This window comes from Sciurus carolinensis, chromosome 19 (genome assembly GCF_902686445.1).
Source record: "Sciurus carolinensis chromosome 19, mSciCar1.2, whole genome shotgun sequence".
NCBI lineage: Eukaryota > Metazoa > Chordata > Mammalia > Rodentia > Sciuridae > Sciurus > Sciurus carolinensis.
In genome coordinates, this window is record NC_062231.1 from 12801405 (window position 1) to 12817137 (window position 15733).

General features: G+C 46.9%; 1 protein-coding gene and 1 long non-coding RNA gene across 2 annotated transcripts in view; one reads left to right on the forward strand and one right to left on the reverse strand.

The window, feature by feature from the left end:
* Nucleotides 1–1066: 1066 nt before the first annotated feature.
* Nucleotides 1067–11938, reverse strand: LOC124971009 (uncharacterized). Its single transcript, XR_007106266.1, has 4 exons — nt 11705–11938; nt 11390–11571; nt 10942–11093; nt 1067–1703 (listed from the first exon to the last, which is right to left on the reverse strand). It is a non-coding gene; the product is annotated as an uncharacterized LOC124971009 (long non-coding RNA).
* Nucleotides 11939–12062: 124 nt separating this feature from the next.
* Nucleotides 12063–15733, forward strand: part of Raf1 (Raf-1 proto-oncogene, serine/threonine kinase) — an 84834-nt gene continuing 81163 nt past the window's right edge. The window contains exon 1 of the mRNA XM_047534666.1: nt 12063–12565. The gene's annotated coding sequence lies outside the window, so the exon portion shown is untranslated. The remainder of the gene's footprint in view (nt 12566–15733) is intronic.

The following is a 15733-nucleotide window of genomic DNA, read 5'->3' on the forward strand; positions in this document are numbered from 1 at the left end:
GAAGACCACCACCTTGTAGCCTTATAAAGTCTTTCTATGCATCACATAGATTTCTCACCCAAAATAACATGATGGATATTTAAGTTGTTTCTCCAGGAGCATTCTTGTAATTAAATTATTGGTGTGTCCTTAATTACTAATTATCTGAATAACTAAGATTACCATAATTATTCATTTATTCTCTTAATTATTAAAATTATTGGAATTAAGTTCCCAATTCCAGAAGTGGAATGGTTGGGTCAGAAAGCATGCATGCTTTTTCAAGCTTATTAATATATTTTGGGGCCAGGGTGCAGCTCAGTGGTAGTGTGCTTGCTGCACGTGTGTGAGGCCCTGGGTTTCATCCTGAGCAATGAAAAACAAAAAATTCTATAAAAGCTGAGAGTGCATGCCTGTAATGTCAGTAATTCAGGAGGATTTCAAATTCTAGATCAGCCTGGGCAATTTAGTGAGACCTGTCTCAAAATAAAATAAAAAGGGCTGGAGATATACTTCAGTGGTAGACAGGCTCTGAGTTCAAGCCCTAGTACTACAAAATTTTTAAACATTTTAAGAATATAGGGCTGGGGTCGTGGCTCAGTGGTAGAGCATTTGCCTAGCATGTATGAGGCACTGAATTTGATTCTCATATAAATAAATGAATAAAATAAAGTTCTAGCACCATCTAAAAATATTTTTTAAATTAAATATATACCTATAAATGTATAATTAAATATATATATACATGAATCAAGCACCCTATGTGTGTGTGTATGTATGATTACACAAATGGTATGCCTCTACTTCATGTACAGAGAAACAAGATGTATCCCATTTGTTTACAATAAAAATAAATTTAAAAAATATATTCATACAAATATATAATTAAATATATATATGTGTAATATATACATAGTCAAATAACCACTATGGAATTTTTATTTATTTAGGTACCAAGGACTGAACCCAGGGGTGCTTAACCACTGAGCCACATCCCCAGCCCTTTTTAATATTTTATTTAGAGACAGGTCTTGCTGAGTTGCTTAGGGCCTCGCTAAGTGACTGAGGCTGGCCTCCAACTTGCAATCCTCCTGCCTCAGCCTCCCAAGCTGCTGGGATGATAGGCGTGCACCATTACTTTTTACTTTGAGACAGGGTTTTGCTAAATTGCTCAGGGCTTCACTATCACTTCATCTTTAAGATCATTAATGCATTCATCCATTCAGCCTAGGTTCATTGAAGGATACTTTGTGCCAGGTTTTTTAAGGACTGGCTGATGAGTGAGACATCCAGCCCCATGGAGTAGACACTGCTCATTGTATAGATAAGGACGCTGAGACCCCTGGGGTAGGTGACTTGCCTGAGAGCACATGGCGAGTAGCTGCTCCCTGGCCTGCTTCATCCTTTGCCCAAGGTTCGTCCCTGCTGGCTCGCAGCTGCATTGTTCCATATGGAAGGGAATGTTTTAACTTCGGGTGGCAACTTTTTCCTGTTTTTTTTTTTTTTTCTCTTTCCATTACCATTCTGGAAAAATCAAATGAGGAAACATCCTGGCATATAGCTTAGGAAATAAAGTATTCCAAACCCTGCCAGGAATACAAGCTAACGTTGCTTTCTCTGTTGAGTGTGATTTCCCACTTTGAAGAAGTTAGGTAGGTCTGGGTTGTGGCTCAAGGATGGAGCATGTGCTTAGCATGAGCAAGGCCGTGGGTTCAATCCCAGCCCTGAAAAAGAAAAAGGAAAAAAATTAGACTTGGCCTCTTTTGATTCCAGAATAGAGTTTGTTAATTAAACTTCTAACAAAAAGCATGATAGATGTGTGTGGACATGGAGCAGTTTATTCAGATCTTGTTTTTCCCTTTCCTAAATTAAATCTAATTACAATTACGGGCTGGGTAGCTTAGTGGTTAAATGCAAAACCTGAGTCAAGCAGATTGGACAAAGCAGAGCGTTTTACAATTAATATTTTTGTAACTCCGTAAGCTTCCGTTTTCTCCTTTGCAACAAAAAGGCTCAAAATTCTTCCTTCATAGATTTCTATGTGAAACCTAAAGGGTTCCAGAATGGTGATCAGCATCTAGCCTGCCCCTTCTTTCCTTCTTCCCTTCCTTCCTTCCACTTATTTACTAGAGTACAGAGTTCTACCACTGTGCTACATCCGCAGCCCTTTTTATTTTTTTAAATATTTATTTATTTATTTTTTTTTTTTTTTCACGGTGCTGGGGATCGAACCCAGGGCCTTGTGCTTGCGAGGCAAGCACTCTACCAACTGAGCCATCTCCCCAGCCCCGCCCTTTTTATTTTTTGAGACATATCTCACTAAATTGCCCAGACTGGCCCGGAACTTGCGATCCTCCTGCCTTAGCCTCCGGAGTCCGTGGGATTACAGGGGTGCACCACCACATCTGACTTCTACCCGCCTTTCAACTCATTAATCTTTCTGCAAGAATCAAATAGAAACCCCAGTTGCAGTTACTACTTTAGATATGGTATCTTTCATAGACCAGGTTCACATAGCTTCAAGGGTATGGTATCCAACCATGGATCTGGCTTCTACATTCTTTTCCAATCTTAATGATAAAGAGGACAAGAAACAGTTTACTTATTTGTTTTTGTATGAGGGTTTGAGCCCAGAGGCCCTCTACCGCTGAGCTACATCCCTTAGCTCCTTTTTCTGCATCTATATTGAATATGTACAGACTTTTGTTCTTGTCCTATGTCCTCAAGAGTCCAGTATAAGAGCTATTTATATACCATTACACTATAAGTCATCTACAAATTATTTAAAGTATACAGGAGGATGTGCAGAGATACTGTGCAAATCTTTTTTTTTTTTTTTGGTGCTGGGGATCAAACCTAGGAGCACGTCACCCCTGACCTAGTCTCCAGCCCTTTCTGTTTTCTATTTTGAGACAGCGGCTCTCTCAGGTGCGTAGGGCCTCGCTAGGTTGCTGAGGCTGGCCTCGGACTTGCAATCCCTCTGCCTCAGGCTCCCAAGTCGCTGGCATTAGGTGTATACCACCAGTGGACTTGAACCCTGAGGACTCTGGTATCAGTAGGGGTGCCCCAGGGATACTGAGGGACGATGGACCATTTTCTGAGGAAGGCTACCAACTTTGCTCGGTCCCAGGGCAGAAAAGGGCTTTGTAGCAGATCCAGGCTATGGTGAAACAGTCTCTTAGGTCATCAGATCTGGAAGATGTATCTGTGGTGGGAACAGATGCAGCGTGTGTGTGGCAAGCCCCAGTGACAGTCACCAGCTAGACTCCTAGGGTTCTGGAGCAAAGATGTTCAGTCTGCAGCAGAGAATTATTGCCATTTTAAAAAACTCTTTGGAGTGGTCCCTCATAGGGATGGAATACCTGCCGGTGGGCTCTTAAATCACCTGCATTCACTAAGAATGATCTAGCTGCTGCCAATGCTGAATATCCAATTACCCAGTGACAGAGATCAATAGGGAACCCTCAGTATGGCAACCATCCAGGAGCTCCACAGCCACTTGATGGCAAGCTAATGACACTGGCCCTCTCTTAGCCGGAGGGACAGCGATTCATCTCGACAGAGACTGGCACACAGTTTGGTTGCCAAGTAGCCTTTCCCGGTTACAGAGCCTCAGCCAACCTAAAGACTCACAAAGTGTTTGACCCACTGTCTCCAATAGCATCACCGTAGACCATGGGACAGCAAAGGTGGCAGAGTAGTTGACAAATGACTGCAGGACCCCTTGGACTTCTCAAAAGCTACCTTGGCAAGAAGCTGCTGGACCGAAAGATTCTGGAGAATTTGGAGGCTATAATCTACATCCGAGTCCATCAAACTGGACCCCAAGGGAAAAATAAAATCCGGGCCTCTCTCAGCCCCAGCCTAGAAATATCTCACTCCTACCCACAGAGACCTGTGAAAAAGGAGATATGGTAGTTCTGAATTCTCCTGCCTTGTGTCCTTTCTCTCTGCCACACAGACGATAAATTCTGTCTGAACGTCATTGTACCGCGGTGCTCCCTGGAGTACCATTGACCCAAACTGCTTCCCACAGGCAGGCCTGAGGCTTTCCGGGTCAATGCCTGGCGAGCCTCCAGGCCCTGTGGTTCCTTCCCCTTTCCTCCATCTGAGCAGATCCACTCCAGCTCTCTAGGGTCACAGACGAGGGACCCTGGTCGGAGGAGAACTCAGATTCCATTTCTGACTTTCTCCCGGCATTCTTGGCTCATTTCAACCCAGCAGTGCCTGGAAAACTCAGCCCCTAGAAAACTCTGTCCTGTGCCAAAAGGCAGCAGCAGCAGAATGGAGAGGAACGCCAAGGCCCCTCTCAGTGTCAGACCCTAACTGGATTTGATGTTCCCTAGAGGTCCTGATGACGTCATGTTGGAGTGGGCTGCTGTACTTGGGCCACTAAGTTAGGCTGCCTTGATCTGGGCAGTGATTGTGGATAGGAAAAGCAGTCAGGAACCTGAAAACCTTCCCTCCCCCTGCTGTGGACACTTTTGTGATTAAAGTTTGAATATTAAAGACTTTTACAATCACGACTGTTGGTAAGCAGGGTGAGGAGGCTCATAGCTGTCATCCCAGTGACTTAGGAGACTGAGGCAGGAGGATCACAAGTTGGAGGCCAGCCTCAGCAAGTGAGGCCCTAAGCAACTTAGCAAGACCCTGATTCAAAATTTAAAAAAAAAAAGGGAATGTAGCTCAGTAGTAAGACACTGCCTGCTGCTGGGATTAATCCCCATAGAAAAACAAAACAAAACAAAACGTGGTAAGCCTAAAAAAAAAAAAAAAAAAAATCATGTTAGCTAGCAAAAAGCGATGCAGCAGACCTAGTGACTTGGAAATGATACTCTGAGGGCATGACAACCATCTTCCAAGGGGCAGTGTTTACCCTAAACAGCCATCAACAGGTGGTGTCCACCTGAGCTGCAGCTGGCCATCCAGGGGTGGAAGTCTGAATGGCTTCTCTCACGCACTGCCAGGGAGCCAGTGGAAGAATTTGGACTTTGCATCCACAGGGATCTAGGCTTTGTAGGTCTACAGGTCCTCGATCCCAGAAGGGAGCTGCTTCCACTGGGAAACACACAAGAATGTCACTGAACTTTAAGCAGGAGTTGCAACCTGGTCACTTTGGGCTCCTTGTGCCAAGGAACAGAAGGGAAAAAAAGGAGTCATCCTCCTAGCAGGTGAAATGGACTGCGGCCATCAGGTGGAAGCAGGGCTACTATATATTACAGGGACAAATACTTTTGATACTCACTCCATCTGATCCATTGGGGTGCTTCTTGGTTCTTCTACAACTGGTTTTGATGATCAATGACCAGATGGGGCGGCCATGACCAAAACAAGCATGGCGACCGGTGGCTCAGACCTAGGAGCATTTCACTAGGTAAAACACGCGGAGCGGCCCAGATGTGACTGAAGGTGAGGGAACCTAGACTGGGTAGTAGTGAAGGGAGATGGCGAGGGTCCCTGGTAACCTGAGGCCAGCAGCTGTAGCATGACAGCTGCAGTTCATTCCACTCATTCTCTTAGGCTTAGAGATCTCGGGGTGCAGAGCAGCGGGAGAGCATCCGCCTAGCACACACGAGGCCCTGGGTTCCACCCCTAGCTCCCAAACAAAACTAAACAGGAGCCTTCGAATCCTAGAGAAGCCGTCCTCAGGTGGGGCTAGTCTGTGTTGGGACGCAGGGTGGAGTGTCTTTTTCATGGTGTGCCCCCGAGGACCAGGTGCTGAGGATCATGCCCTCTAATGGAAGAGGCAACAACTTGTTTCCGAAAGGAAACCCCAGTCAATGACTGCGCAAAGGCACATCCCTCTCCTGCCAATTCAGGACCGCTCTGAAGGGTGATCGGGGCTTCAGGTTACCCCATGACTCAGGTCTCCATTATCGCTCCCCATCTCCCTATGTGAAATTCAGCTTCTTAATCCTCATAGGTGTTCCCGAGAGCACTCCCCAATAAATCTTTTGCACTACAACCTCTTCCTCAGAGTCGGCCTCCCAGGAAACCTTGTCTAACCCACTATGCACATCTGCAACCACACCAGCTCGGGAGGCCGAGGCAGGAGGATCGCCTGTTCAAAGCTAGCCTCAGTAACTTAGTGAGGCTCTAACCAACTCAGCGAGACCCTGTCTCTAAATCAATAAAACACAAAAAGGGCTGGGGATGTGGCCCAGTGGTTAAGCATCCCTGGGTCCAATCCCAGATTCCAAAAAATAAATAAAAATACAAGCACACTAGCTAGTGTCAGACTCTTCCCAAGAGAGTCGTGCCAGTTTGCATTCCTCGCTCAAGAGTTCCAATTATTGCTCAACATCTTCACTAAAACCTGGTATTGTTAGTCTTTTAAATTGTTGTGATGATTTTCAGCCAGTCCGGTGGTTATGACATAACACCTCATGACAGTCGTTGTTGTTTTTATTTGGTGCTGGGGACGGTCCCGAGCCTCATCACGCTAGGCACGCGCTCTGCCTCTGAGCTACGCTCCCAGCCCACCCAGTGGCTTTAAATGGCCTTTCCTTGGTCGTAAATGAAGCTGAACTCCGTCCCCGCACCCGCCACGGCTCTACTGGCCAGTTGGATTGGCTCTTTGGCAACAGCTCCAGTTTCTTGGCCCGTTTCCATTTGATGGCCACACTCACACTCACCTCAGGCTCGCTAATGAGGAAGCGAGTTTAGGATCAGGCCCAGATGAATCTGAAGTAGCCTTCCCGAGGGTCACCAGCCCGAATGACCCCTTCAGCGCCCCTCTGACTTCTCGTCTAAGCAGCGGAGGATTTCATTATCCAACCCCGCCTTCTAGAACCTTCTTTTCATGGTTTCCCCTCTATCTCTCTGACTGTCCCTTCAGACTGGACTTAAATATTGGGGAACCTGAGAGATCAGTCCTTGGATATCTTCTCATCACAAATCAGGGTTTCTCTCTGGGTGAATTCTCACCCTCAGTTAGTTACAGCTAACTTTTTTCTTTCCTCCTCCTCCTCTTTCTCTTCTCCTTCTCCTCCTCCTCCTTCTTTTGTACTGGGGATTGCACCACCCAGGGTTGCACTACCATTGAGCTACATCCCCAGCCCTTCGCGTTTTTTTTTTTTTTTTTTTTTTTTTTAATAAAATAAGTTGCCCAGTCTGGTCTCCAACTTGGGATCCTCCTTCCTCAGCCTCCAGAGCTGCAGGGATCACGCGTGCGCGGCCACGCCCACCTCAGTTAACCTGTTCACCCAGGGCCATCTCCTTCCCTGACCGTCCTCCCTTCTGACATTTCCACGCACACAACCCGCCACTTCCCAGCCGCGGGCTACCCAAAATGGAAAGTATGCTTTCCCCTTCAAAACCGGCAGCATTTTCTGCTGCAGTGAACGTCTCACGATCCCTCCAGTTCTGAGCACCCAGAACCCAGGAATCCCTTCCTCCCGCCCTGCGTCCACACCACCAGGATCAGAGTGGGCATCCCCAGTTCACCCGCCAGCCCCGCTCTCCACCCTTCTCCATTCCTCTCTCTCTCTCTCTCTCTCTCTCTCTCTCTCTCTCCCAGGGTGCTTACTGGGTTGGACACCTAGAGTGACCTTCCTTGTTCTTTGGTTTCTGGTGGGATTTGCCCAGCGGCGTTTCGGTTATTTATCGTTACATCACAAACCACCCCACAACTCAGTGGCTCAAACACACCCCCACCTGATGACCTCTCAGGACCCTGAAGGTTGGAGGGGGTCATCGGGGTGCCATTTGTGTGCGCTGGCATATCCGGGGTGGTCCTCTTGGGTCTGGCAGTTTGGCGGGGATGAGTTGATGTCTGGACTCAGCCCAAGTGGAAGCTCAAAAGTCTTTTTTCCAGACGGTTCCAGGGCTACCTCTTGCTCTCCCCAGGGTTGGTCCGTAGGGTCTTTCCAGCATAATATCACCATATTTCTCATGTAGTTTCCTACATGGCAAAGGCCATTTAGCTCTTAGTCCCAGGTCTGGCATGGCTTCACCTCTGCCACCTTCTGTTGGTTAAAGTAGGTCAGGGGACCAGCCCAGATACAGTGTGGGAAGGGACGATGCTTGGGGTCTGGCTCGGGGAGGTGCCATTCACTGGGAGCCCTACTGGAGACGGTCCACCACAGCCTCCTACCCGGTCCCCACCCCCTCACATACATGCAAAGTGAATTTTCCTCCCATAAACCCCAAAGTCTTCTCCAGTTTCAGCCTCAGGCCTAGGCATAACTCAAGTTTCTCATGAACTCCATCTCATCCGGTTATCCACGAGGCTCTCGGGTGCGGCTGCTCTTACTCTAAAGACCCGTGAACTGAAGAGACAAGTTCTCTGCCCCATATGATACCCGAAGTGTAATGGTGCAACAGGAACCAGCACCTCACAACGCGCACTCCCATTCAGAAAGGGGAGACCCAACCGAGGGATGTGACTCGGTGCAGAGCATCTGCCTTAGCCTGCCCCAGGCCCTGGGGTCCATCTCCAGCATCGAGGAAGGAAAAGAAAAAAATCCCCTCCCTGTGAATCTCACCAGTCAGGGAAGAGTAAACAGATCACAAGAAAGAATACTGGAGCCCGGCATGGTGGCGCATGCCTATAATCCCAGCAACCGGGGAGGCTGAGGCAGGAGGATCCCAAGTTAGAGGCCAGCCTCAGCAACTTAGCAAGGCCCTAAGCAACTTCGCCAGACCCTGTCTCTAAATAAAACATAAAAAGGGCTGGGGATGTGGCTCAGGGGTTGAGCACCCCTGGGTTCAATCCCCAGTACCAAAAACAAAACAAAAAAACAAGCCAAGAAGACGATATCACGCCCAGACAGATTTTATCAGTCTAGCCCCTGCACTTCTGAGGACCCATCCATCTTTCCCAGAAATCACTGCGCTCCTCTGAGTGGTCTACATCCTCCTTTCCCCTCTGAGGAGAATGCAGACGCTTCTAGATCTCACTGGGTATTTGAGTATTCGTTTTTCTTTTGTGTGACCACCCCTGTCCTGTGCATGTGGTAAAGTTATCTACCTTTTCTCCAGCTCAACTACAGTGGGTTCATTTCATGGACTCAATTATTGAACTTTTAGGAGGCACAGGGAATGTCTCCCCTCCCTTTCCTTTATTTCCTTTCTTTATCATTTCTTCATATTCATGGGAAAATACATACTACTCAATCTAAAAAAAAAGTGATTTTTGGCAGCAACGTTGGCTCTCAACCCTAGCTGTGCCTTAAAATCACATGGGAAGCTGGAGCAGTAGAGTCTGCCTGTAATCCCAGCCACTCAGGAGGCTGAGGAAGGAGGATCAAATGTTTGAGGCCAGCCTCTGCTGCTGAGTGAGACCCTGTCTCAAAATAAAATAAAAAAGGCTGGGGTTATGGCTCAGCACCTGCCCAGCATACCCAAGGCCCTGGATTCACTTCCTGGCACTGAAAAAATTACAGAGATGGTTGTGAGGCTCCAACACACATTCTTGTCCAGTCTCATCTCCATTCGACCTTCACACTCCTGATTCAAGAGCTCTAATGCTTTCCCAACAGCACAGTCCTTAAAGTAGAGTAGGCACCAATGACTCTTTGCCAAATGGTTCAGAGAGGCTGAGGGAGAGGATGACGGCTGTGCCTTTAACTTAACCATTAGTGTGCCCTGAAAAGGAAAACCTCGTTTCACTTAGAGATGGCTCCGGCAGGCAACAGTTATTATAAAAGGAAACACCGGCGGACGAAAATAAAGTTTCTTCTTAATAACTGATCTCAGAATGTTGAGGTTGGAGAGGGAAAGTACTAGACTCATACATAGCCTGAGACAGACACAGGATTTAGAATTAAATTTCCAGCTTTGAATCCTGGCTCCCAGAATTGCTGTGCTGTGTGACCTCCAGCAAATCACTACCCCTCTCTGTGCCTCAGTTCCTTTGTTAGCAAAATGGAGAAGGCAAGCTTCACCTGGTTGGCTAATGCCACCCCAAGAGCAGGCATCTGTGTCATGCAAGCCTCTAGTCAGTCTACGTCCTCACTGTGTGCCAGAGACCTCTTCAGAACTTTTCGTATGCTAATCCCCATGCCTGACCTCTGAGGTCGCAGCTATCATTAGCTTCTATTCCATGGGGGAGGAACGAGAGACACAGAGATCACCACTCCCTGACGGAAGGTCACACAGCCAGAAGTGGCAGTGCTGGGATTTGAACCCAGGTAACCTGGCTCCAGAGTGTTGTGGTATGACTTGGTGCCAGTGCACACGCCTCTACTCCCAGGGGCACAGGAGGCTGAGGTAGGAGGATTGCAAATTCAAGGGCTGCAGCTTCAGCAAGTTGGTGAGGCCCTAACCAACTTAGTGAATCTCTGTCTCAAAATAAGAAACGAAAAGAGCTGGGGATGTAGCTCAGTGGTGAAGGGCCTCTGGGTTCAATCCCCAGCACCAAAAACCAAACCAAACCAGAGTGTGTTGGTGTGAATTATTACCCCACACTGTGCCAAGGATGCTGAAGATTTCTCCTGTTTATTTTTCTCTCAAAGTAAACTAATGTTTGTTTTATTTCACCACCACCAACCCCACCCCTAGTACTGGGGATTGAAACTAGGGGTGCTCTACCACTGAGCCACATCCCCAGTCCTTTTAATTTTTAATTTTGAGACAGGGTCTTGCTGAGTTGCTGAGGCTGGCCTCAACTTGTGAGCCTCTTGCCTCAGCCTCCTGAGTTGCTGGGATTCCAGTTGTGTCTCACTCAAACCACTAGCATTTATTTTTATAATAACAAAAATATGTTCTTATTAATATAGTAACAAATTGTCATATATTTACATAATATTCATGTAAATATTAAATATAGAATACTATTGAATAATAATAAAGATACATACTCATATAAATATACAGAAAAAAATTTTATACATTAGTAAAAAATGTCCGGAATTTCTACTCCCTAACCCTCTCCAGAAATCACATTTTGGGGTCCTCTCTGGAGATAAATAGTTATTACACCAAGTGATATAAGACCATTTTCACTTAGTAGCATCTCACCTGTAATTCCAGCTACTCTGAAGCTGAGGCAGGAGGATCACAAATTTCAGGCCATCTTGGGAAGTTTAGCAAGACCCTGTCTCAAAAATGGAATCTGGGAAGGTCGGGGATGAAACGCAAGGGTAAAGCACCACTGGGTTCGTTCTGTAGTACTGGAGCGGAAAGAAAAAAAGAAAAGACATTTTATTTTATTTTATTTATTTTACTTATCTGTATAGTTCTGAGCAGAAGATCCAGAGCTCACACTGGGCAGCACTGAGCTGGGTTGGCATTTCCTAGCTCTTCCTCCGCCTAACCATGAGCCTGGGCGAGTTGCTCAAACTAAGTATCAGTCTTCCCTTCTGCAAAATGGGTCTCAACATAGCCCAGGCTCATAGGTTAGGCCTAAGAAATCAGTGAGAGAAAAGGGAGGAACGTGCTCAGCAGGGCTCCTGGCATCCCGTCAGACCTGGGCCATGACTGCGGATGCTTCTTCAGGGCCGCGGTGTGCGCTCCTCAAAACCGGTGAAGGACCCACAGCCAAATGCTGGCGGTGGAAAGAAAGGTGAGGGACCCAGGCGGGGCTGGGCGGGGCTTCGGGGCTAGAGCGCTTGCCCAGCAGGCCCGAGGCCCTCCGTTCTGTCCCCAGCACTGCAGAGAATAAATGAATACAAATTAAAGCCGCTGTTCCGAGGTTTGGGACCCCACACCTAAAAGCAAAGCCTGCTGTCAGGGGGTCTCCCAGCCAGGAGGAGGTTGGAAGTGAGGCGCGCATGCGCAGGACCTGCTCGTCTGCCCTGCGGGTGGAGCAGAGGCTGGGTCAGCGGCAGGTTCCAGCGGGCCCCGGGTGCAGGGCCCCGGCGCGCCTGGCCCTGCGATGCGGAGGAGGCTTCTAAGTGTGCTCGTCCACCCGGTCCGGAATAGTCAGTCACCCGCACTGAAACTGGCCCTGCAGTCTCCTCCCTCCAAGTAAATAGGTGTTGCTATTCTGAGCGAGGCCTGGGATAAAAATACTTGCTTTGCTTTGGAGGATTTTTTTTTTTTAAAGCCATGAAAATAACAGGGCAGTAGGCTCGTCTATTTTAGGTCAGGGCCTTTGGCCTGCATTCAAAGGCCAGGCCCACATGAGATCGGTTTAGAACTAGGTCACTGCACAGCCTGCACACGTGGATGCGCCGGTGGAGCAGGCCTGCACGCATGCACCCCGGGCACACTGGCGCTCCATCCCGAGGGGCGGAGGAGCTGCGGGACAGTGTTTACGCTGGAAGATGAATGTGCCCCTGGCATCCCTTCCCTGCCGCGCCTGCTGCTGCTCCTACCTCGGTCTCAGCAGGCGGAGCCGCCACCGCCTCTCTCCCCACCTTAGGAATCCTGCCTTGGGCTGGCACTGGGGTGCGGGAATGTTCCCCGACTTCTCTATAAATCAGCCTATCAAGTGGTAGCATCGCAATCGGGCAGGAGCTCCGGCAGCTGGAACCCGGCTGGATTTTTCCATCCTCAGTGAACCCACGGGTGCTTTTTGGAGACTGAGAAAGACTCTCAAGGGAAGGCCCAACACGACAGAGCGGCTGACATGGAAAGCACTTGAGCAGATTTAAGTTTGAACCTTGGCTCTGGCCCTCACCAGTTCTGTGACCCTAGGCAGGTAACGTCACCTCTCTGATCCCTTGTTTTCTTATTAGTAAAAATGGAGATAAGAAAGCCAAACTTATGGGACTGTGTTTTAAAGTAACTAGTGTGTGTATGGTGGCTATCACATCTGGAAACACAGGAATTTTCAGAATCAATGGTCTGATTGGTACATACATACTAACGTTCTCTATTATTTCAGAACCTTAGGGTCATTTTGTGATCGCAAGCAGTTCCATGGTACTTCCCACGTGCCAGGCACTGTTCTAAATGGTTTGCAAATACAACCTAATTTGTGGTTGCAACCTTGCGAAGTAGGCACTATGATATTCCCATTTTGCAGATGAGGAAACTTAAGATTCAGAGGTGAAATGCTTTATCCAGGGTCATCAGGTATCAAGTGGCAAGAACCAAGAATGGAGCCTACACAGTTAACCATTACACATAGTCAACCACTAGACACAACCTTTTAAAATTTATCTTGATGCTCAGATAACGTTAAGAGGTGAGAAGGACAAGGGCATATAGGATGGTCACAAAGTCTCAGCATTGTGAAGATTTTTTTTTTTAAACTGGGGATTGAACCCAGGGATACTTTTAAACTGAGCTACATCCCTAGCTTTTTTTTTTTTTTTTTTTTTTTTTCATTTTGAGACAGATTGTCACTAAGTTGCTTAGGGCCTTGCTAATTTCCTGAGGCTGGCCTCAAACTGGTGATCCTCCTACCTCAGCCTCCCCAGTCACTGGAATTACAAGTGTGTACTACCTTTCCCAGCTGCAAAGACTCTTAAGAGGTCACCCTGTGTCTGTGGTTTTAACAGACACGGTGATAATAAGTGTCAGGAACACACCAAAAGAGCCAAGAGCAGTGGCGCACGCCTGTCCTCCCAGCCGCTTCGGGAGGCTGAGGCAAGTTCAAAACCAGTCTCAGCAACTTAGCAAGGCACTAAGTAACTTATTGAGACCCTGTTTCTAAATAAAATATAAAAAGAGCTGGTGATGTGGCTTAGTGGTTAAGTACCTCTGACTTTTATCCTTGGTTAAGAAAGAAAAAAGAATACATCAAAAATATGTGATCGGTAGAGTGCTTGCCTTGTAAGCACAAGGCCCTGGGTTCGATCCCCAACACCCAAAAAAAAAAAAAAATGTGAAAATTAGTAAATGTTTGACTTTGTCCAATCTGGTACAGAAGAATAGGTCTATTCTTGCAGCTTCTCTTATTAGGACAGTGGCTATCCTTTTACATGATTGCTTCATTTGAATGTTTCTTTCTGTGTATTGTCTGTGTATTTCTGTGTATAGCCTTTGACAATTTGTCCATTGGGTTCTTGGTTTCTTCATTTTTATATTGATTGACTGATTGTTTGGTACTGGGCATTGGACTCAAGGGCACTCTACCACTGAGCCACATCCCCAATCCTATTTTGTATTTTTTGAGACAGGGTCTCACTGAGTTGCTTAGCACCTCACAGTAGCTGAGGCTGGCTTTGGAATCTTGATCCTCCTGTCTCAGCCTCCCGAGCTGCAGGGATGACAGGTGTGCGCCACTATACCCAGCTTCATTTTGATTTTTAGACTCTTTCTATTAGAGAAACCAATCCTTTATCTGCAAATTGAGTTGCAAATGTCTTTCCCAGTTTGTTTTGTGACCTTTGATTTTGTTTAAGGTATGTATTATAATGCAGAAATTTCACTTTTACGTAGGGGAATTTATCAATCTTTTCTTTTATGGCTTCTGACATTTACTATTCTACTTATAAATAGAGGTTTCTCCTGTTTTTTAAAAAAATTATTTTTCTTTCTCATGTTTCTCTGTATGGTGGTTTGGTTTGGTTTGGTGCTAGTAGGGATGGACCCAGGGGTGCTTTATGACTGAGCTATATAACCCCAGTCCTTTTTATTTTTTATTGAGATGGGGTCTTACCGAGTTGCTGAAGCTGGCCTCCAACTTGTGATCCTCCTGCCTCAGCCTCCTGAGTTGCTGGGATCAGAGGCATGCACTACTGCACTCAGCAGGGATTCTATGTTTTGTTTTTATTTTATTTTATTTTTGTGGTTTTGAGGTTGGAACCCAGGCCCTCGTGCATGCTGACCACATTCTGTACCACTGAACTACACCCTCCAGCCCAAATGCTTCTTTTTTTAATATTTAAATCTTTCATTCATTTGGACTTCATTTTGGCATGACTTGCAAGGTAGAGAGAAAACTTTCCCCCCCTTTCCTCTAGATGCTAAGAAAATATCACTTTGGGTCTCATTGGTCTATGTACCTGCTTCCACATGCAGCATGGTGTCATTTCTGTCCTTGGATCCAATTTTAATGGAGAAATTTGGCCTTCACCTGGGTGGTTTGTGTCCACCAGTTGGGTGGTTCAAAACAACAGAGATTTATTCTCCCGAAGTTCTGGAGGCTGGAAGTCTGAAATCGAGGCGTCAGCCAGCAAAGCCTTTTTCAGAGTCTGGGTGGAATCCTTTCTTGCCTGTCTCTCAGCTTCTGGTGGTGCTGGCAATCCTTGGCACTCTTTGGCTACAGCTGTGGTAGCCTCTGGTGTCACATGGCCTTCTCCCTGTCTCTGTCTTCCCTTACTATAAAGATATCAGTCCTGTGGGATTCCAGCTCACCCTCCTCCCTGACCACTTTATCCTAGCTTGATTACATCTGCAACGAAGCTATTTCCAAATAAGGTCACGTTCACAGGTTCTGGATGTTGAGACTTCAAGATATCTTTTGGGGGAACATGATTCAACCCACAGCATTCGTTTCCCCCAAATTATCTAACTTCCACAGCATAGCACAGGGCTGGGATGGAGCTCAGGGGTCTGAGTGACAGCCAAGTATGGGCAAGGCCCGGGGTTCACCCTCGGTCCTGCAAAACGGAGAAAAAAAGGAAGAAGGAGGAGAAGGAAAAGCAGAAGGCAGACTGGTTTGGTGGCACATGCCTAGGATCCCAGCAACCCAGAAGGCTGAGGCAGGAGGATTGCAAGTTCCAGATCAGACTGGGCAATGTAGACCCTGTCCCAAAATTAAAAAAAAAAAAAAAATTTTAAAGGGGTTGGTGGAATAACTCAGGGGAGGAGCACCCCTGGTTTCAATCCTTAGCACCACAAAAAAAAAAAAAAAAAAAACCAAAACGAAAACAAAAAAGAAAAAGCCGTAGGGTAAATCATTTAAATAATCACAATA